The sequence below is a fragment of the Capricornis sumatraensis genome, chromosome 14 (assembly GCF_032405125.1).
Source record: "Capricornis sumatraensis isolate serow.1 chromosome 14, serow.2, whole genome shotgun sequence".
Classification (NCBI taxonomy): domain Eukaryota; kingdom Metazoa; phylum Chordata; class Mammalia; order Artiodactyla; family Bovidae; genus Capricornis; species Capricornis sumatraensis.
The window spans coordinates 55,570,756-55,593,440 of NC_091082.1; positions in this window are offsets into that span (position 1 = coordinate 55,570,756).

Here is a 22,685-nt window from a genome sequence, read left to right on the forward strand (position 1 = left end):
GATGTCTGGCTCTAGATGAGTGATCACAACATCGTGATTTTCCGGGTCATGAAGATCCTTTTTGTACAGTTCTTCTGTGTATTCTTGTCACCTCTTCTTAATATCTTCTGCTTCTGTTAGGTCCAGACCATTTCTGTCCTTTATCAAGCCCATCTTTGCATGAAATGTTCCCTTGATATCTCTAATTTTCTTGAAGAGATCTCTCGTCTTTCCCATTCTGTTCTTTTCCTCTATTTCTTTGCATTAATTGTTGAAGAAGGCTTTCTTATCTCTTCTTGCTATTCTTTAGAACTCTGCATTCAGATGCTTATATCTTTCCTTTTCTCCTTTGTTTTTTGCTTCTCTTCTTTTCACAGCTATTTGTAAGGCTTCCCCAGACCGCCATTTTGCTTTTTTGCATTTCTTTTCCATGGGGATGGTCTTGATCCCTGTCTCCTGAACAACGTCACGAACCTCATTCCATACTTCATCAGGCACTCTATCTATCAGATCTAGGCCCTTAAATCTATTTCTCACTTCCACTATATAATCATAAGGGATTTGATTTAGGTCATCCCTGAATGGGTAGTGGTTTTCCCTACTTTCTTCAATTTAAGTCTGAATTTGGCAATAAGGAGTTCATGATCTGAGCCACAGTTAGCTCCTGGTCTTGTTTTTGTTGACTGTATAGAGCCTCTCCATGTTTGGCTGCAAAGAATATAATCAATCTGATTTCGGTGTTGACCATCTGGTGATGTCCATGTGTAGAGTCTTCTCTTGTGTTGTTGGAAGAGGGTGTTTGCTATGACCAGTGCATTATATTGGCAAAACTCTATTAGTCTTTGCCCTGCTTCTTTCCACATTCCAAGGCCAAATTTGCCTGTTTGTCCAGGTATTTCTTGACTTCCTACTATTGTATCCCAGTTCCCTATAATGAAAAGGACATCTTTTTTGGGTGTTAGTTCTAAAAGGTCTTGTAGGTCTTCACAGAACCGTTCAACTTCAGCTTCTTCAGCGTTACTGGTTGGGGCATAGACTTGGATTACTGTGATATTGAATGGTTTGTCTTGGAAACGAACAGAGATCATTCTGTCATTTTTGAGACTGCATCCAAGTACTGCATTTTGGACTCTTCTGTTGACCATGATGGCTACTCCATTTCTTCTGAGGGATACCTGCCCACAGTAGTAGATATAATGGTCATCTGAGTTAAATTCACCCATTCCAGTCCATTTTAGTCCACTGGTTCCTAGAATGTCGACGTTCATTCTCGCCATCTCTTGTTTGATCACTTCCAATTTGCCTTGATTCATAGACCTAACATTCCAGGTTCCTATGCAGTATTGCTCTTTACAGCATCAGACCTTGCTTCTATCACCAGTCACATCCACAGCTGCGTATTGTTTTTGCTTTGGCTCCATCCCTTCATTCTTTCTGGAGTTATTTCTCCACTGATCTCCAGTAGCATATTGGACACTTACTGACCTGGGGAGTTCCTCTTTCAGTATCCTATCATTTTGCCTTTTCATACTGTTCATGGGGTTCTCAAGGCAAGAATACTGAAGTGGTTTGCCATTCATTTCTCCAGTGGACCACATTCTGTTAGACCTCTCCACCATGACCCGCCCTTCCTGGGTGGCCCTGCAGGCATGGCTTGGTTTCATTGAGTTAGACAAGGCTGTGGTCCTAGTGTGATTAGATTGACTAGATTGGTTTCAGTGTGTCTGCCCTCTGATGCCCTCTTGCAACACCTACCATTTTACTTGGGTTTCTCTTACCTTGGGCATGGGGTATCTCTTCACGGCTGCTTCAGCAAAACACAGCCACTGCTCCTTACCTTGCATTAGGGGTATCTCCTCCCGTTGCCCTTCCTGACCTTCAGCATGGGATGGCTCCTCTAGGCCCTTCTGCAAATCAAGTTAGCAAGCATTAATCCCAGATTAAACAGTGTGGCCAAACAGTTTAACCAATTAATAAGAAAAGAAATGACAATTTTGAGGGGCTGTGACTAGCCTTGTCATTAATAAACAAGCGGGTTTTCTTCAAGTATTAGCTAAGTCATATGGAAAAGAGTGGTTATTTGTAGCTAACCACTTCCTGAAATGCAAAACAGTAGGGGGATTTCCTAACCTTTGTTGTTTTGTAAGAACTCAGGTAAAATTCAAAGGTCTCATGTAAACTCAAAGTTTTTCATCCTTCATCTTAAGTCTAAATTGAATTTTTTTGCCATCCTATGAGTAGTCTTTTTACTTAATTGGTGGTGTTCTTTGAAGAAAAGAAAATGATGCTTAATTTAATGAAGTTTATTTTATCTGTGTTTTTCTTTGCTTGGTTGTGTTTCTGGTGATGCATCTAAGAAATACTGTCCAATTCACAGACATGAAGATTTATTCTTAGAGTCTGTAGTTTCAGCTCTTATATTTAGGACTTCATTTGAATTTACTATTGTATATGGTGTGAGGTAGAGTTGAAAGTTCATTCTTTTACATGTGTGTATCCAGTTTTCTCTGTGCAATTTGTTGAAAAGACTATTATTTCCCCATTGATTAATCTTGTCATTCCTGTTAAAAGTCAGTCGACTAAAAATATGAAGGCTCTTTTTGTTTTTCACAATTCTATATTATTGATAAGTGCCCATTCTATGCGAGTACCACATTGCATTAATTACTATAGTTTTTTAGTAAATTCTGAATTTAGGAAGTGTGAATCCCCTAACACTATTCTACTTTTTCAGGATGTTTTGGCTATTCTGGGGCCTTTGAATTTTTATATGAATTTTAGGATCAACTCATCAATTTCTGCAAAGAAGTCAGCTGGAATTTAGATGAGGATTACATTAACTTTGTAGATATATTAGGAAAATATTGCCATCTAAACAATATTGAGCCTTTTCAGTCACAGTGGATGTCTTTCCATTTATTTAGATCGTTATTTTCTTTCAATAATGTTTTGAAGTTTTAAGAGTATTCAGTTCAGTTCAGTCGCTCAGTTGTGTCTGACTTTTTGTGACCCCCTGGGACTGCACCACACCAGGCTTCCCTATCCTTCACCAACTTCCAGAGTTCACTCAAACTCATGTCCATAGAGTCAGTGATGCCATCCAACCATCTCATCCTCTGTTGTCCCCTTCTCCTCCCACATTCAGTCTTTCCCAGCATCAGGGTCTTCTCCAATGAGTCAGTTCTTCGCATCAGGTGGTCAAAGTATTGGAGTTTCAGCTTCAGTACTTCCAATGAATATTCAGGGCTGATTTCCTTTAGGATGGACTGGTTGGATCTCCTTGCTGTCCAAGGGACTCAAGAGTTTTCTCCAACACCATAGTTCAAAAGCATCAATTCTTCAGTGCTCAGCTTTCTTTATAATCCAACTCTCACATCCATACATGACCACTGGAAAAACCATAGCTTTGACTAGACAGACCTTTGTTTGTCTCTGCTTTTTAATAAGCTATCTAGGTTGGTCATAACTTTTCTTCCAAGGAGCAAGTGTCTTTTTATTTCATGGCTTGTAGTCACCATCTGCAATTACTTTGGAGTCCCCCAAAATAAAGTCTATCACTGTTTCCATTGTTTCCCCATCCATTTGCCATAAAGTGGTGGGACCAGACACCATGATCTTAGTTTTCTGAATGTTGAGTTTTAATTTTAACTTTTTTACTCTCCTCTTTCACTTTCATCAAGAGGCTCTTTAGTTACTCTTCACTTTCTGTCATAAGAGTGAGGTCATCTGCATATCTGAGGTTATTGATATTTCTCCTGGCAATCTTGATTCCAGTTTGTGCTTCATCCAGTCCAGCATTTCTCATGATGTACTCTGCATATAAGTTAAATAAGCAGAGTGACAATATATAGCCTTGATGTATTCCTTTTCCTATTTGGAACCAGTCTGTTTTTCTAAGTCCAGTTCTAACCATCGTTTCTTGACCTGCAAACAGATTTCTCTGGAGGCAGGTCAGGTGGTCTGGTATTCCCATCTCTTGAAGAATTTTCCATAGATTGTTGTGACCCACACAGTCAAAGGCTTTGGTGTAGTCAATAGAGCAGAAATAGATGTTTTTTTCTGAAATTCTCTTGCTTTTTCAATGATCCAGTGGATGTTGGCAATTTGATCTCTGGTTCCTTTGTCTTTTCTAAAAAGACGTTCCAGCTTGAACGTCTGGAAGTTCAGCGTTCACGTACTGTTGAAGACTGGCTTGGAAAATTTTGAGCATTACTTTGCTAGCATATGAAATGAGTGCAATTGTGCAGAAGTTTAAGTATTTTTTGGCATTGCCTTTCTTTGGGATTGGAATGAAAAGTGACCTTTTAAGAGTATTAGCCTATGACTTTATTTCATAAATTTATTCTAAAGAATTTTATTCTTTTTGATGCTACTATAAATAAAATTCTTTCCTTAATTGATTTTTCATATTTTCATTGATACCACATAACATACAATTGGTTTTTGTATATTGATTTTCTTACATCTTGAAGTATTGCTGAACTCCTTTGTTAGTTTTAATAAGTTTTCAGTGTATGCCTTAGTATTTTATATACAAGGTCATGTCATTTGCAAATAGGGATAATTTTGCATTTTCCTTTCCAATCTGATTGTCCTTTATTTCTGTTTGTTGACTAATTTTCCCAGCTAGAACACCCCATAAAAATGTGACTAGAAATGACGAGAGTAAAAATTTGTCTTCTTCCTTATCTTAGGGAAAATAATTCAGTCTTTCACCAGTAAGTATACTTTTAATGTAGAGTTTTTTAAAGATAACTTTCAACATGTTGAGGAAGTTCTCTTCCCTTTCTAGGGTGCAGAATTTTGTTCTGTTTTTATCATGAAAGAGTGCTGAATTTTGTTAAATCTTTCTGTGTCTATTGAGATCATGTGATTTATATTGTTTAGTCTATTGATATGGTACATTATGACAAGTAATTCTTAGATATTAAACTAAACTTTTTATTCTTGTGCTCTTTAATTTTCATTTATTTATGAATCTCAAATTTTCTTTCTGTTATGAATTTCTAATTATACTCCATTATGATTGCAGGCATATTTGCTATGATTTCAGACCTTTTCCACATATTGATTCTTGTTTTATGGCCAGACACATGATCTACTCTGAAGAATGTTCTATGTGCTCTTGAGAAGAATGTTTATTCTGCTTTTTTTAGGTGGAGTTCTCTACAATGTCATTAGGTCTAGTGGGCATATGTTCTTGTTCAAGTCTTTTATTTTCTTGTTGACCTACTACTGGCTCAATTCATTATTTGAAGAGCAATATTCAACTATTTTTGTTGGTTTGTTAATTTCTTCTTTCAATATTGTCATTGTTTTCTTTTTGTATACTGTGGCTCAACTCTTGCTGCTGCTAAGTCACTTCAGTCCTGTCCAACTCTGTGCGACCCCATAGATGGGAGCCCACCAGGCTCCCCCATCCCTGGGATTCTCTAGGCAAGAACACTGGAGTGGGTTGCCATTTCCTTCTCCAGGCTCAACTCTTAGGTGCATATATATTTATATTTGTTATATCTATTATTAAAGATTCACTTTTTATCATTATGAAATGTTCCTTTTTAGATCTAGCAAATTTTTATGTTTTAAAGTCAATTTTGGCTGACATTAGTATAGTTACTCCAGTTTTCTTATTGTTGCTATTTGCATGTATATAATTTTCCATGTTTTTTCTCTTAATCTATTTATACATTTGATTCTAATGTTTGTCTTTTGTTGTTGCTCAGTTCAGTTGCTCAGTCATGTCCAACTCTTTGTGACCCCATGGACGGCAGCATACCTGGCTTCCCTGACCTTCACCATCTCCCAGAGCTTGCTCAAACTCATGTCCATTGAGTCAGTGATGCCATCCAATCATCTCATATTCTGTTGTCCCCTTCTGCTCCTGGCTTCAATCTCTACCAGCATCAGAGTCTTTTCCAATGAGTCGGCTCTTCGCATCAGGTGGTCAAAGTATTGGAGCTTCAGCTTTAGCATCAGTCCCTCCAATGAATATTCAGGCTTGATTTCCTTTGGGATTGACTGATTTGATCTCCTTGCGGTGCAAGGGACTCTCAAGAGTCTTCTCCAACACCACAGTTCAAAGTCATCAATTCTTTGGAGCTCAGCTTTCTTTATGGTCCAACTTTCACATCCATACATGACTACTGGAAAAGATATACTCCGTACATATCTGAGACTATATGGATCTTTGTTGGCAAAATGATGCTGCTTTTTAATACTCTGTTATAGCTTTTCTTCTGAGCAAGTGTCTTAATTTCAAGGCTGCAGTCACCATCTACAGTGATTTTGGAGCCCAAGAAAATAAAATCTGTCACTGCTTCCACTTTTTCCTCAGCTATTTGTCATGAAATGATGGGACCAGATGCCATGACCTTGATTTTTTGAATGTTGAGTTTTAATCCAGCTTTTCACTCTCCTCTTTCACCTTCATCAAGAGACTCTTTAGTTCCTCTTCACTTTCTGCCTTTAGAGAGGTATCATCTGCATATCTGAGGTTGTTGATATTTCTCCCAACAATCTTGATTCCAGATTGTGAGTCATCCAGTCTGGTATTTCTCATGATGTACTCTGCATATACCTTAAATAAGCAGGGTGACATTATACAGCCTTGATATACTCCTTTCCCAATTTTGAACCAGTCTGCTGTTTCATATCCAGTTCTAACTGTTGCTTCTTGACCCATATATAGGTTTTTCAGGAGGTAGTTTAGGTGGTCTGATATTCCCATTTCCTTTTTAAAAAAAATTTATTTTTCCATTTATTTAGCTTAGTTGGAGGCTAATGCTTTACAATATTGTGTTGATTTTTGCCATGCATTGATGTGAATCAGCCACAGATGTACATGTGGCCCCCAACCTGAATCCGCCTCCCTCCTTCCTCCCCACCCCGTCCCTCTGGGTTTTCCCAGAGAAATGGCTTTGAATGCCTTGCTTCATGCATCAAACTTGCACTGGTCATCTCTCACACATATGGTAAATTTACATGTTTCAAAGCTATTCTCTCAAATCATCCCATCCTCATCTTCTCCCACAGAGTCCAAAACTCTGTTCATTACATCTGTGTCTCTTTTGCTCTCTTACATATAGGGTTGTCATTACCTTCTTTCTAAATTCCAGATATATGCTTTAACGTACTATATTGGTGTTTCTCTTTTTGACTTACTTCACTCTTTATAATAGGCTCCAGTTTCATCCATCTCATTAGAACTGACTCAAATGTGTTCTTTTTCATAGCTGAGTAATATTCCATTTTGTATATGTACCACATTTCCTTATCCATTTGTCTGCTGATGGACATCTAGGTTGCTTTCATGTCCTAGCTATTGTAAACAGTGCTGCATGTGTCTCTTTTAATTCTGGGTCCTTGGTGTGTATGCCCAGTGTCCATCCCTACACACAACACAGCTGAACAAGTGAGCCTAAATAAGTGGCCACCTTTGCCCTCCTGTGTCAGGGCAGAAGTTAGACACTGAAGAGACTTGAAAACAGAGGAAGCCAGCATAAACAAAGAAGGGGGGACACTCTGGAAGTGACAGGTACAACAAATTGAAATCCTGCAGTTAATATTTATATTTATAGAGTTTTCACATTAGTCTTTTTATTTACCATTTTGGTTATCTTCATTTTCCTATAGATCAAGTTATCATCTGGTGTCATTTTCTTATTTCAGTGAAGCTTTGTTCTCACCCACGTCATTTATATAGCTATTGTTAAATGAATTACCTTTATATGTTTTTATAGATCTAGTAATACAATTATATATATAACATATAGCCTTATACATATACATATATATGATTTTTACAATTGCTTTTAAACAATTAAAGGATGAGAAGAGATAAAATATTTACTTCCGTGCTTTTGTTTTATAATTACATAAATAACTTTACTAATGCTCTTTGCTGTTGTTGGGTTTTTTCCTAGTTGATTTGACTAGTTGATTTCCTAGTTGATTTGACTGTGTGTTCTCAGCCTAAGAAAAACTAACTTTAGTATTTCTTGTATGTTGGGACTGCTAGCAACAAATTCTTAGCTTTTGTGTATCTGGAATCTCTTCATTTCTCTTTCATTTTTCACAGAAAACTTTGTTGGATATAGAATTCTGAGATTGAATATGGAATATATGAATATGTCATTCCAATGACTTGTGGCCTCCATGGTTTCTGATGAGAAATCAATTGTAATCTTATTGAGAATAACTTGTATGTGATGATTTAATTATAATGTACTTGGTGTGAATCTCTTTGTGCTTATCAGACTTGGAGGTTCTTGTATTTGTAAATTAATGTTTTTTTAATCACATTTTGGAAATCTGGGGGCTATTACTTATTTCTACATTTTTTTCTGCTTCTTTCTATACCTCCTAGTGTGTAGATAATAGTACATTTGATGGTGTCTCACATTTTCTGAGACTGTGTTCACTTCTTTATTTTTTCAACTCCAGAATTTTTATTTAATTTTTTTCTATAATTTTTGTCTCTTTGTTGATATTCTTTATTTGATGGAACATTATTTTCATATATTCCATTGGTTATTTATGTATGATTTCCCAGAGTTCTTTCAATATTTTTAAAATGGTTCATTTAAATATTTTTCTAGTAGTTTCAATGTCTTTACTCAGGGACAGTAAAGTGTTTATTAATTGCTGTTTCCAATGTATGAACTATTCTTTTTAATTTCTATTGATCCCTCGTATTTGTTGTTATTGTTGAAAACCAGATGTTTTGGATAATATAATATGGCAAGTCTCTAATTCAGACTCTGTCCCCTCCCCAGGGTTTGCACTGGTATTTTTTGTAGTACTTCTTTTTAATTATCTGTTTGTTTAGTGACCTTAATGAAAAAATTTTGTAAAGTCTGTATTCTTTGTCACACGTGCCCATGTAGGCTCTTTTCATTGCCTCAGCAATGAAATCAGCAACGAATTCATCTGCCTCTAAAAGTTTTCAGCAGGCCTGTAGTTTATACCTCAGCACTGGAAGAAGCTCCAAACAAAGAAAAATCCTTTGAGCCAGTTTTCCAGGGAGCCAATGGAGGGGTCAAAACAAACAATTGCAATTCCTTGAGGATAAGGTCTTTTCAACCCTCTCTGGTACTGACTGGTACTTGTACCAGTATTGTGAACTGCTTTCTTTAGAATTACCACTGAATGTAGGAGCAGGAGATGGAGTCAAGGTAAACTAAGCCCCACAAAGTTTGCTCTTGCTGAGATTCAGTTGCTTTTCGTTTGTTTGGTTTTTCTCTTTTTTTTTTTTTGGTGGGGGGGGTTGTTTTGTTTTTTGTAATGAAGCATTACCATGGTTTCTATAGGCATTCATTTAATTTTTAGAGTTCCAAACAATGGATTCTAACTTTTTGAGTTCTTTCTGGATTTTTCATTTTTTTCCCATTTGTTCCTTTGTTTTGGCTAATGGACTTATGGCGTCACTCTTTCATTTCCTCTGATGTCTTGTAACCATCTTTTGATTTGATTTTATTATTTTTTTCTACTTTGTTTTCTCCTTAGGTTAGTGATTTCAGCACTAATTTTTAAAAACTTCCTTTCTTCTACATTCTTTTTGGCTTTGACTTAATCTTCTTTTCTAAATCTTTTTTCAGACAGAAATTTAAATCTTTGACATTTCAACCTTTCTTTTCTTCCAGTATATGTATTTAAGGACAGAAAATTCCCTCTAAGTATTATTCCAAGAGTCTTTAGTTGTTGTATCATTCATTATCTATTAAATAACAAAATTTTAGGGGGAAAGAAGGAAGAACTAATAAAATATTTGACTAATCCTGAGTAACACAAAAAAGCAGAAACAAGGAATATTAATCAAGTCCAATTGTAAGTTGTAGGATGGCAGATATAATCCAATTGTATTAGTCACTATGCAATATATAAATGGACTCCATGTCTCAAGCAAGGTGAAGATAATGATCACTAAACTAGAAAAAAGTTTATATGCTGCTGCTGCTGCTGCTAAGTCGCTTCAGTCGTGTCCGACTCTGTGCGACCCCATAGATGGCAGCCCACCAGGCTCCCCAGTCCCTGGGATTCTCCAGGCAAGACCACTGGAGTGGGTTGCCATTTCCTTCTCCAATGCATGAAAGTGAAAAGTGAAAGTGAAGTCGCTCAGTCGTGTCCGACTCTTCATGACCCCATGGACTGCTGCCCACCAGGCTCCACCGTCCATGCGATTTTCCAGGCAAGAGTACTGGAGTGGGGTGCCATTGCCTTCTCCTGTTTATATGCTACTTAGAAGAGAAATATGCTTTAAACATGAGGGCTCATAGAGATTGAAAGTAAACATAATAGGGAAATACTAACCATAACATTATGCAAAGTAAACTGTAAGGCAACTAGCACCACTAAAAATCACGACATTTCATAATGTTAAGGGATTAATCAAGCTAAAAGTTATCACAAACCTAAATATGCAGGTACCCAATAATCTCAGGATATATGAATCCACAATAACCTGAACTAGGAAAAAGAAGATCAACACATAACCAGTGTGGACAATTTGACAAACTCAGTAATGAATAACATGAGAAGATAAAACCTGGGAAGAAAATGGGTCTATATGGAACAACCAATACAAGATCCAATTGATATACAGAAAACATTGAACCCAACAACAGAATTCACATTTCTTTCTCAAGTGCATGGGGTCACTTCCCAAGATTGATCATATGGTGCCCCATAAAGAAGCCTCAGCAAATCTCATAAGATTAAAATTATTAAAATAATTCAGAGTACATTATCTGACCACAATGGAATTAAGCTAAGAATCAGTAGAAAATCCCCTACTGCATTGAAATTAAACAACTCATCTCTAAATAATTCATAGGTCAAGAGGAAACTACTCTTAAAATTATATTTTGAATTGAATGATAATGGAGGTATGCCATGTGTGGGTCTCCCCAGCATCCAGCTAACCCAGACTTCATCCTTGCCCAGAGGTAGGTCTCTAGAAACCTGCTTCAGTGATAAGGCCTGTGTGTGTGTTCTGATTGGCCCATGTCCCTGTTTTGAAACATGCTAAGTGTCTAGATATCTCCTCCCCACTGGAGACACCACCTGTATCTTCTACAGAACCAACACAACACCACAATCCAGGGCATGCCCTCAGCAAGTCTGTGTTGGCAGAAAATGCCTATCATTAACCCCTCTGATTCTCCTTGGTAAGACTATGCTTGCAAGGTGGAAAATGTTCTTTTATTCTAAGAACAAGAAGAGTTTGAAGCTTTAGAATTCTCTGGTCACCCTAGTAACTAATTCATGTTATTATTCATGCTTTTCAAACTCTTTTAAATCACCACCTCAAAGATACTTGACTTCCAAAGGACAGATTTCTTCCAAGTGGAAGTTTAATTCCAATTACTGTATCTGCAGTCCTATTCAACATACCCTCAAGCGGCATACTTAACATAAAAGCTTGTTTAATTGCCAGCAAATGGTAGAATAATCTTTTGAAACAATGTAGCAAACATAATTAATTGAAATAATCTCAATATGTTTCATGTGGTAATAACCACTTATGTAAGAGTAACACCATAGGAAAAAAAGACAAGGAGAGAGGTGGTGGTGTATGTCTTAAGTGGCAAGCTTTACTAGTAATTCCTTCTACCCTTTCACCTGCTGGTCAATTTTGTATACTTCTGCACTTATTTTCAGCTGAATGAAATAATGAATCATTATCATATAAGCTGTTGGATGAACTGAATAATTGGCGGTGTACTTATTATCTTTGTCCTTTGAATTGAATGCATGAAACCAGAATTCAAAAACTGAAGCAGAAGAAAAAACTTAACTGTAAGGTATTTTTTCACAGGAACCAGGAAAACAACAGATTCATTCATTCATTCATAAATTCAAGACCCATCAAATTACTGATTTACACATGGAGTTCATTATTTTATTTGACTCTACCACAAGGCCTTTCCCCTGGTACAAGGAGAAATATCAACAACCCTAGATATGCAGATGATACCATTCTTACGGCAGAAAGTGATGAGGAAATAAAGAGCTTCTTGATGAAAGTGAAAGAGGAGAGTGAAAAGGCTGGCTTAAATCTCAAGATTCAAAAAATGAAGATCATAGCACCCAGTCCCATCACTTCATGGGAATTAGATGGGGGAACAATGGAAACAGTGACAAACTTTATTTTCTTGGGCTCCAAAATCACTGTGGATAGTGACTGCAGATCCAAAATTAAGAAAACTCTTTCTCCTTGGGGATAAAAGCTATGACAAACCCAGAGAGTGTATTAAAAATCAGAGACGTCACTTTGCCAACAGTACTCATGTATGTATGTGAAAGCTGAACCGTAAAGAAGGTTGAGTGCTGGAGAATTGATGTTTTTGAACTGTGGTGCTGGAGAAGACTCTTGTGAGTCCGCTAGACAGCAAGGAGATCAAACCAATTGATCCTAAAGGAAATCAACTCTGAATAATTCATTGGAAGGACTGATGCTGAAGCTGAAACTCCAATACTTTGGCCACCTGATATGAAGAGCTGACTCACTGAAAAAGCCCCTGATGCTGGGAAAGATTGAGGACAGGAGGAGAAGGGGCAACAGAGGATGAGATTATTGGCTGGCATTACTGACTCAATGGACGTGAATTTCAGCAGACTCCAGGAGATAGTGAAGGACAGGAAGTCTGGTGTGCTGCAGTTAATGGAGTCATGCTGGGACCCAGCATGGGGAATCCCACCCGTGGCAAAGGTCATGAGGAAAGGGGCCTGACAAAATGCAAAGGCGGGATCAGGCCTCAGGGGTCCCCCTGGATTTTCTCAAGCATCTACCCCCAGAATCAAAGTCTGACTGCTTTACTGTGTTATGCTTTCCACCTACCCTTCTGACATTAACAGGGGGCTGTCCCCCACAACCTTTTTCTGGAAAAGGTTAATTTAGAGCTTTTAGATAATAAGTCTCCTGGGCATAATAAGAGTGTTTCAATCCAAAAACCCCTCTGATGGCTTTCTAGCCTGCCTGACAGGTTTGTCCGGACTCTTACAGCTGTGCATGTGATTGTTTGCAGCCTCCTGACTGGGAGGGCACAGGAAGCTTAAAACATCCTAGGAATGTAGGGGCTTCCGAGGAGTCAAAATCATTAGAATAGGACTGATTAAGGGTTTCATTGTTGAGCCAATACTTGCTGCCAAGTTTTCATATCTTTTATTTGTTGATATAGTTGGTATGTAGAAAAAACAGGTAGTAGCCCTGACATTGGAGAAGGAAATGGCAACCCACTCCAGTGTTCTTGCCTGGAGAATCCCAGGGACGGGGGAGCCTGGGGCCTGCCGTCTATGGGGCCGCACAGAGTCAGACACTACTGAAGCAACTTAGCAGCAGCAGCAGCAGCAGCCCTGGCATTAGCAACATTAAATCTTTGAGTTAAGTACTTTCTTTGTTATAACCCACTGTACCTTTGTTCTACAGGAATGTAACTTTATTTAGTACTTTAAGGGTGATGCAGATTACAGAAAAAACACTTCAAGGGAAAATGAGTTTTCTGGTTGATAGACATTTATCTAGGAAAAGAGCCATAAAAATGTTAACAGGCCCCCTGGCCAGAAGATGATGTAAAACCACCTGAGACCTTTTGTATATGGGATGGTATGCAAGAAAGCCTTGTCTCAATGAGGGTCAGGACTGCTGCCCCTGCATAACTCTGAATATTCCAATATTTCTTTATGTACAACTTGGGGTATATAAGCTGCTTTTGAAAATAAAGTTGTGGGTCTGGCACCAATGCTTGGCTCCCCCATGTTGTTCTTTTCTCCCTTTTCAGGCTAAATTCCCATCTGGAGCAGAGACTCTCCATGTCTACTTATTTGCCCTGGCTTCTAAGACCCACGTGAGAGGGAGCCCAAGGCAGGGCACCCTCCACTATTCAAGCGGGCACTGGTGGCCTACGTAGATGGTGCAAGCCTCTTGTCTCAGAGCTTTATTGGTCTTCTGTGTAAACCAAGTTATTTAGCCTCTTTTCTCCACTAATTTTCCTACTACACTATTCTTTCCTAATCTCTCTTTATATCTCTAAATAAATAAGTGTCTCCTCGCCAACTCTGTCCCTGCTTCAAATTACCCTGGATCCACTGGGGCTGGACCCAGGCAGAGTCACAAAGAGTTTGACAACGATTTAGTGACTGAACAGTACAACAACCACAAGACCACCTAAACCTAGGCCTCCTCTGTCCCAGGCATTCTCTCATGTTCTCCCTTAGATCTTTTGACAACTCTTTGTAAATAAGGAAGCCCGGGCTCAGAAGAGTGAACTCACTGCATGTCTTGTTAATGTTTGGTGCCTTACTGTGGTGCAGAGGGCACAGGTATCAGTGAGCTTTGGGTTTAAGGAAAGGCAGGAAGATGAGGCTATTTTGATGGTACCTTGAACTTTATTTTATTAATGTGGACCTTTTTTAACATCTTTACTGAGTTTGTTACAATAATGTTTCTGCTTTATGTTTTGGCTTTTTAGCCACAAAGCATGTGGGATGTTAGCTCCCCAACCAGGGATCAAACTCACACATCTTAGAGAAGGTGAAGTCTTAACCACTGGACTGCTAAGGAAGTCCCTAGAACTTGTTTTCATCAATTGTGAGATGACAGACACAGATAGAGATAGCTGTTTTTGAAAGAAGAGTTTATTACTCACTGTTCCCAAGAGGAGGGGCCACATGTCGACTAAAAAAAATGCACAACATGAGAGTTGCGAGTTAAGTTTTATTTGGGGTGAAATAAGGACTGCAGTCTCAGAGACAGCACCTCAGATAGCTCTGATGGACTGCTTCAAAGAGGTACTGGGAGAAGGTCAACATATAAGATTTCAGTGAAACGAAGTTCAGTGAAGTTAAGCACTTACCTTACAAAAGATATTCTGCTAGTCACAAAGAGCTGATGTCACTGTGAAGGGATTCAGTGTTTTTCTAGATATGAAGAGATGCAAGGATTAGGATCATGAAATCAGTTCCTGAAAATATCTAATTATCTAAAGATCTGTTCCACCAGTTTCCCTGGAGCACAGAGAGCCTCACTCTCTACCCTGAGTTCCCTTCAGGGGGTGTTGAAGGTTACAGGGTTCAATTTCAGCAGATGCAGATAGCAAATGCTTTAGTTGTTGTTTATCAGTCACTGGCAATTGCTCTTTGCAAATGTCAGTAGGTATTTGACATACCCCATGCCATGTAGGGCCACATGGGCACCAGGGTTGGTCAGAAGGCAGGAGGGGCAAAAGGAGTGCATAGTTTAGAGCCTTAATTGCAATTTGATCTTATTCTCAATTGCAAGAAGAAATGGATGAAGCATGGTGTGCAATTTTAGAATTAGATTGTTTGAATTATCTCAAGGGTTCTGGGCTATCGAGGTGGTTTCTGGTTATCTGATAACTTGCCCTGAACAGATTTAGGGTAGGGGCTTGGCATATAAAAATTAGATAAAGGAGGTTGGTGGAGAGGAGGGCTTTGGACAGATTGGTTTGTCTGTGAAAAATGTGCTTCCAGGCAAGTTGTTTTGGTCTCTAGGAATTAGATGACCCTGGGAGGGGCAGTCTTTCCTTTCTCTTTTTATAAGGCAACAGTCACATCAGTCATTCAGTCCTGTCCAACTCTTTGTGACCCCAGGGACTGCAGCACACCTGGCTTCCTTGTCTATACCAACTCCCGGAGCTTATTCAAACTCATGTCCATTGAGTCGGTGATGCCATCCAAACATTTCATCCTCTGTTGTCCCCTTCTCCTCCTGCTCTCAATCTTTCCCAGCATCACGGTCTTTTCAAATGAGTCAGTTCATGTCAAGTGGCCAAAGTATTGGAGTTTCAGCTTCAGCATCAGTCCTTTCATTGAATATTCAGGACTGATTTACTTTAAGATGGACTGGTTGGATCTCCTTCGAGTCCAAGGGAACCTCAAGAGTCTTTCAAGAGTTCAAAAGGATCAATTCTTCTGCACTCAGCCTTATTTATAATCCAACTCTCACATCCATACATGACTACTGGAAAAACCATAGCTTTGATTAGATGGACCTTTGTTGGCAATGTAATGTCTCTGCTTTTTAATATACTATCTAGGTTGGTCATAGCTTTTCTTCCAAGGAGCAAGCGTCTTTTAACTTCATGGCTGCAATCACCATCTGCAGCAATTTTGGAGCTCCCCCCCCCCCAAATTAAAGTCTCTCACTGTTTCCATTATTTCCCCATCTATTTGCCATGAAGTGATGGGACTGGATGCCAAGATCTTCATTTTCTGAACACTGAGTCTTAAAGTCAGCTTTTTCACTCTCCTCTTTCATTTTCATCAACAGGCTCTTTAGTTCCTCTTCCCTTTCTGCCACAAGGGTGCTGTCATCTGGATACCTGAGATTATTGATATTTCTCCCAACAGTCTTGATTCCAGCTTGTGCTTCATCCAGCCCAGCATTTGTCATGATGTACTCTGCATAAAAGTTAAATAATCAGGGTGACAATACACAGCCTTGATGTACTCCTTTTCTGATTTGGACCCAGTCTGTTGATCCATGTTCAGTTCTAGCTGTTGTTTCTTGACCTGAATACAGATTTTTCAGGAGACAAGTCAGGTGGTCTGGTATTCCCATCTCTTTAAGAATTTTCCACAGTTTGTTGTGATCCACAAAGTCAAAGGATTTGGCATAGTCAGTAAAGCAGAAGTAGATGTTTTTCTGGAACTCTCTTGCTTTTTCAATGATCCAAATGATGTTGGTAATAATATATAGTCTTTATTCCTCAACAGCATTTTACATGTACTGTTTTTAAAATGAAGATGTTATTACATTGCAACTGGAAAGGTATAGAAAAAATGGATTGTCACGGGTTGTTATTCAATACCTAGAGTCAGACATCCTGGAATGTGAAGACAACTGGGCCTTAGAAAGCATCACTACGAACAGAGCTAGTGGAGGTGATGGAATTACAGTTGAGCTATTTCAAATCCTGAAATATAGTGCTGTGAAAGTGCTGCACTCAATAGGCCAGCAAATTTGGAAAACTTAGCAGTGGCCACAGGACTGGAAAAGGTCAGTTTTCATTCCAATCCCAAAGAAAGGCAATGCCAAAGAATGCTCAAACTACCACACATTTGCACTCATCTCACATGCTAGTAAAAATTTTCCAAGCTAGGCCTGGAGATGCTCAAAATTCTCCAAGCTAGGCTTCAGCAATATGTGAACCATGAACTTCCAGATGTTCAGACTGGTTTTAGAAAAGGCAGAGGAACCAGAGATCAAATTGCCGACATCTACTGGATCATGGAAAAAGCAAGAGAGTTCCAGAAAAACATCTATTTCTGCTTAATTGACTATGCCAAAGCCTTTGACTGTGTGGATCACAATAAACTGTGGAAAATTCTGAAAGGGATGGGAATACCAGAGCACCTGACCTGCCTCTTGAGAAACCTATATGTAGGTCAGGAAGCAACAGTTAGAACTGGACATGGAACAACATACTGGTTCCAAATTTGAAAAGGAGTACATCAAGGCTATATATTATCACCCTGCTTATTTAACTCATATGCAGAGCACATCATGAGAAATGCCAGACTGGATGAAGCTCAAGCTGGAATCAAGATTGCGGGGAGGAATATCAATAACCTCAGATATGCAGATGACACCACCCTTATGGCAGAAAGTGAAGAGGAACTAAAGAGTCTCCTGATGAAAGTGAAAGAGGAGAGTGAAAAAGTTGGCTTAAAGCTCAACATTCAGAAAATGAAGATCATGGCATCTGGTCCCATCACTTCATGGGAAATAAATGGGGAGACAGTGAAAACAGTGTCAGATTTTATTTTTGGGGGCTCCAAAATTACTGCAGATGGTGGTTGCAGCCATGAAATTAAAAGACGCTTACTCCTTGGAGGGAAAGTTATGACCAACCTAGATAGCATATTCGAAAGCAGAGACATTACTTTGCCAACAAACGTCTGTCTAGTCAAGGCTATGGTTTTTCCAGTGGTCATGTATGGATGTGAGAGTTGGACTGTGAAGAAAGCTGAATGCCAAAGAATTGATGCTTTTGAACTGTGGTGTTGGAGAAGACTCTTGAGAGTCCCTTGGACTGCAAGGAGGTCCAACCAGTGCATCCTAAAGAAGATCAGTCCTGGGTGTTCATCGGAAGGACTAATGCTAAAGCTGAAACTCCAGTACTTTGGCCACCTCATGCAAAGAGTTGACTCATTGGAAAAGACCCTGATGCTGGGAGGGATTGGGGGCAGGAGGAGAATGGGACGACAGAGGATGAGATGGCTGGATGGCATCACTGCCTCGATGTACATGGGTTTGAGTGAACTCCGGGAGTTGGTGATGGACAGGGGAGCCTGGCATGCTGCGATTCATGGGCTCACAAACAGTAGGACACGACTGAGCATCTGAACTGAACTGAACTGATTTATATTAAATATATTTAATATTTATTTTCAATTCTCTATTTTTTTCTCTTTCAGTTTTGTTCAGTGTTAACTTTATTCTTGGTCACAATCATTCCATTTCCATGTCTTGCAATGACCACTGACTGCTTGAGATCCATATCAGACTTACAGTTTTTGAACTCAGAGCCACAATAAAACCAATGAAAATCATCTCTTTCCTGATAGTTCTAGCACATTCCCTCAGCAGCCTTTGATGACTTCTTAGGTCGTCTTCCCACTTCTGTGACATGGTCTGTAGTATAGGAGACTCTTGTTATAAGTACCCCATGAGAAAGGGAAGGAGGAGATATTGGAAAGAATCCTGCATGGACACAAATGAGATGCCCAGTCCATCGCCGTAAGAAATACTTGTTCTGGTAGATAGCTAGATGTGGTAGCTAAAGGGTAAAGGAGAGAGAGGTGGCCAAGGTACCAACATATGTTATGTATTGAGCGTTTTGTTGTCATTGTTTAGTCGCTCAGTTGTGTCTGACTCTTTGCAACTCCAGGGACTACAGCCTGACAGGTTTCTCTATCCATGGGCTTCTCCAGGCAAGAATGCTGGAGTGGATTATCATTTCCTTCTCCAGGGTCTCTTCCTCACCTAAGGAGTGAACCTGCATCTCCTTCATCACAGGCGAAATTATTTACCATTGAGCCACCGGTTAGAATGTGCCAGACTTATGGTGAGCATGTAACATGTAGTGTGTTGTATCATTTAATATTCACAAGAATCCTATGAGGTAAGATCAATTGTTACCCACATTTTAGAAATAAAAACCATGAGACACAGTGAGTAAGTGATGGAGCTCGGATTCAAAGGCATGAAGATGAATCCAAAGCCAAGATCCTTTGAAGCCACCAAGCTGAAGCTAGTTTAGGCATCAGGAGAGATGATACCATTTATTTGGAAAATGAGCAGTGCTATTGGGTCTTGGTGGAAGAGCAGAGAATCAAGCCACTCTTGGACATGGTAGATTTCAAATGTCTTTGTGCATCATGAGAAGAGAGATCTATGTGTATGGAGTGAAAAAAAGAGATCTGGGAAACAAATTTTTAGGCATTGAAGCTGTGGGCATGCCTGAGCTCTTCTGGAGAGAGGAACTGGTGAGAGAGAGCACAGCAATTGATAACAAATCTTGGGTACTTCCAACATCTCATGGCAAATTAGAGGAGACGAAGAATTTTACAAGGACAGAAAAAAAAAAAGAAAGAAAAATCTGATTAACAGAGGATGTCTCAGAACGAAGGGAGGGTCTATAGCACCAAATACTCTAACAAGATGAAAATTAGAAGTGGTCCATTGGCTTGAGGAGCATGGTTAAAATAATAAAAACTAGTTTTCTGAGTGGTGGAAGGTGAACTAGATCAAAATGGATGGAGGAGTAAATATGCATGTGTGTAAATAAATTGACTTAGTAAGTAAAAACAGACTTCAGAAGGTGTGCAGAAAGAAAATAGGGTTTACCAATGAAACTGGGTGGAGATGGGAAGGAGTGACATTTGACATGTTAGAAATCAGTGGATTCAATTTGAATATGAAGTACCAATGTAAACACTGTATGTAAACCGTATGAAAAGGCAAAAAGTTATGACACTGAAAGATGAACTTCCCAGGTCAGTAGGTGCCCAATATGTTACTGGAGAGGAATGGAGAAATAACACCAGAAAGAGTGAAGAGATGGAGCCAAAGCAAAAACAATGCCCAGTTGTGGATTTGACCGATGACAGAAATAAAGTCCAATGCTGTAAAGAGCAATATTGTGTAGGAAGGTGGAATATTAAGTCCATGAATCAAGGTAAATTAGAAGTGGTCAAATGGGAGATGGCAAGAGTGAAAATGACACTTTAGGAATCAGTGAATTAAAATGGACTGGAATGGGTGAATTTAACTTAGATGACCATTATATCTACTACTGTGGACAAGGATCCCTTAGAAGAAATGGAGTAGCCTTCAAAGTCAACAAAAGATTCTGAAATGCAGTGTTTGGGTGCAATCTCAAAAATGACAGAATGATCTCTGTTCATTTCCAGGGCAAACCATTCAATATCATGGTAATCCAAGTCTACACCCTAACCACTAACGCTGAAGAAGCTGAAGTTGAACAGTTCTATGAAGACCTATAAGACCATCTAGCACTAACACCCAAGAAAGATGTCTGTTTCATTATAGGGGACTGGAATGAAAAAGTAAGTATCTCTTGGAAGTCAAGAGATACCTGGAGTAACAGGTAAATTTGGCCTTGGAGTACAAAATGAAGCAGGACAAAGGCCAACAGAGTTTTGCCAAGAGAACCCACTGGTCATAGCAAACACGCTCTTCCAACAACACAATAGAAGACTCTACACATGGACATCACCAGATGGTCAATTCTGAAATCAGATTGATTATATTATTTGCAGCCAAAGATGGAGAAACTCTATACAGTCAGCAAAAACAAGACCGGGAGCTGACTGTGGCTCATATCATGGACTCCTTATTGAAAATTTAGACTTAAATTGAAGAAAGCAGGAAAAACCACTAGACCATTCAGGTATGACCTAAATCAAATCCCTTCTGATTGTACAGTGGAAGTAAGAAAGAGATTCAAGGGATTACATCTGATAGACAGATCTAATCTACAGAGGAGGTTCATGACATTGTATAGGAGGCAGTGATCAAGACCATTCCCAAGAAAAAGAAATGCAAAAAGGCAAAATGATTGCCTGAGGAGGACTTACAAATAGCTGAGAAAAGAAGAAAAGCAACATGCAAAGGAGAAAAAGTAAAGATATACCCATCAGAATGCAGAGTTCCAAAGAATACTGAGGAGAAATAAGAAAGCTTTCCTCAGTGATAAATACAAAGAAATAGAGAGAAATAATAGAATAGAAGAGACTAGAGAGTTCTTCAAGACAATTAGGGATACCAAGGGAACATTTCATGCAAAGATGGGCACAATAAAGGACAGAAATGGTATGAACCTAACAGAAGCAGAAGATATTAAGAAGATGTGGCAAGAATACACAGAAGAACTACACAAAAAAGATCATCATGACCCAAGTAACCATGATGGTGTGATCACCCACAGTGGAATGTGAAGTCAAGTGGGCCTTAGGAAGCATAACTATGAATAAAGCTAGTGGAGGTGATAGAATTCCAGTTGAGCTATTTTGAATCCTAAAACATGATGCTGTTAAAGTGCTGCACTCAACATGCCAGCAAATTTGGAAAACTCAGCAGTCTCCACAGGACTGGAAAAGGTCAGATTTCATTTCAGTCCCAAAGAAAGGCAATGCAAAAGAATGTTCAAACTACTGCACAATAGCACTCATCTCACACACTGGTGAAGTAATGCTCAAAATTCTCCAAACCAAGTTTCAGCAATATGTGAACTGTGAACTTCCAGATGTTCAAGAAGGATTTAGTAAAGGTGTAAGAACCAGAGATCAAATTGCCAACATTCAGTGGATCATCAAAAAAGCAAGAGAGTTCCAGAAAAACATCTATTTCTGCTTTATTGACTATACCAAAGGCTTTGACTCTGTGTACCACCGCAAGCTGTGGAAAATTCTGAAAAACATGGGAATACCAGAGCACCTTATTTGCCTCCTGAGAAATCTGTGCGTAGGTCAAAAAGCAACAGTTAGAACTGGACATGGAACAACTGACTGGTTCCAAATAGGAAACGGAGTACGTCAAGGGTGTATATTGTCACTATGCTTATTTACCTTATGTGCAGAGTACGTCATGACAAATGCCAGGCTGGATGAAGCACAAGCTGGAATCAAGATTGCTGGGAGAAATATCAATAACCTCAGATATGCAGATGATACCACCCTTACGGCAGAAATCAAAGAAGAACTAAAGAGCCTCTTGATGAAAGTGAAAGAGGAGAGTGAAAAAGTTGGCTTAAAACTCAACGTTCAGAAAATGAAGATCATGGCATCCAGTCCCATCACTTCATGGCAAATAGATGGGGAAACAGTGGAAACAGTGAGAGACTTTATTTGGGGGAGGGGGGCTCCAAAATCACTGCCGTTGGTGACTGCAGCCATGAAATTAAAAGACACTTGCTCCTTGGAAGAGAAGCTATGACCAAGCTGGACAGCATATTAAAAAGCAGAGACATTACCTTGCCAACAAAGGTCCGTTTAGTCAAAGCTATGGTTTTTCCCATAGTCATATATGGATGTGAGACTTGGACTCTAAAAAAAGCTGAGCCCCAAAGAACTGATGCTTTTGAATTGTGGTGTTGGAGAAGACTCTTGAGAGTCCCTTGGACTTCAGGGAGATCCAACCAGTCTGTCCTAAAGGAAATCAG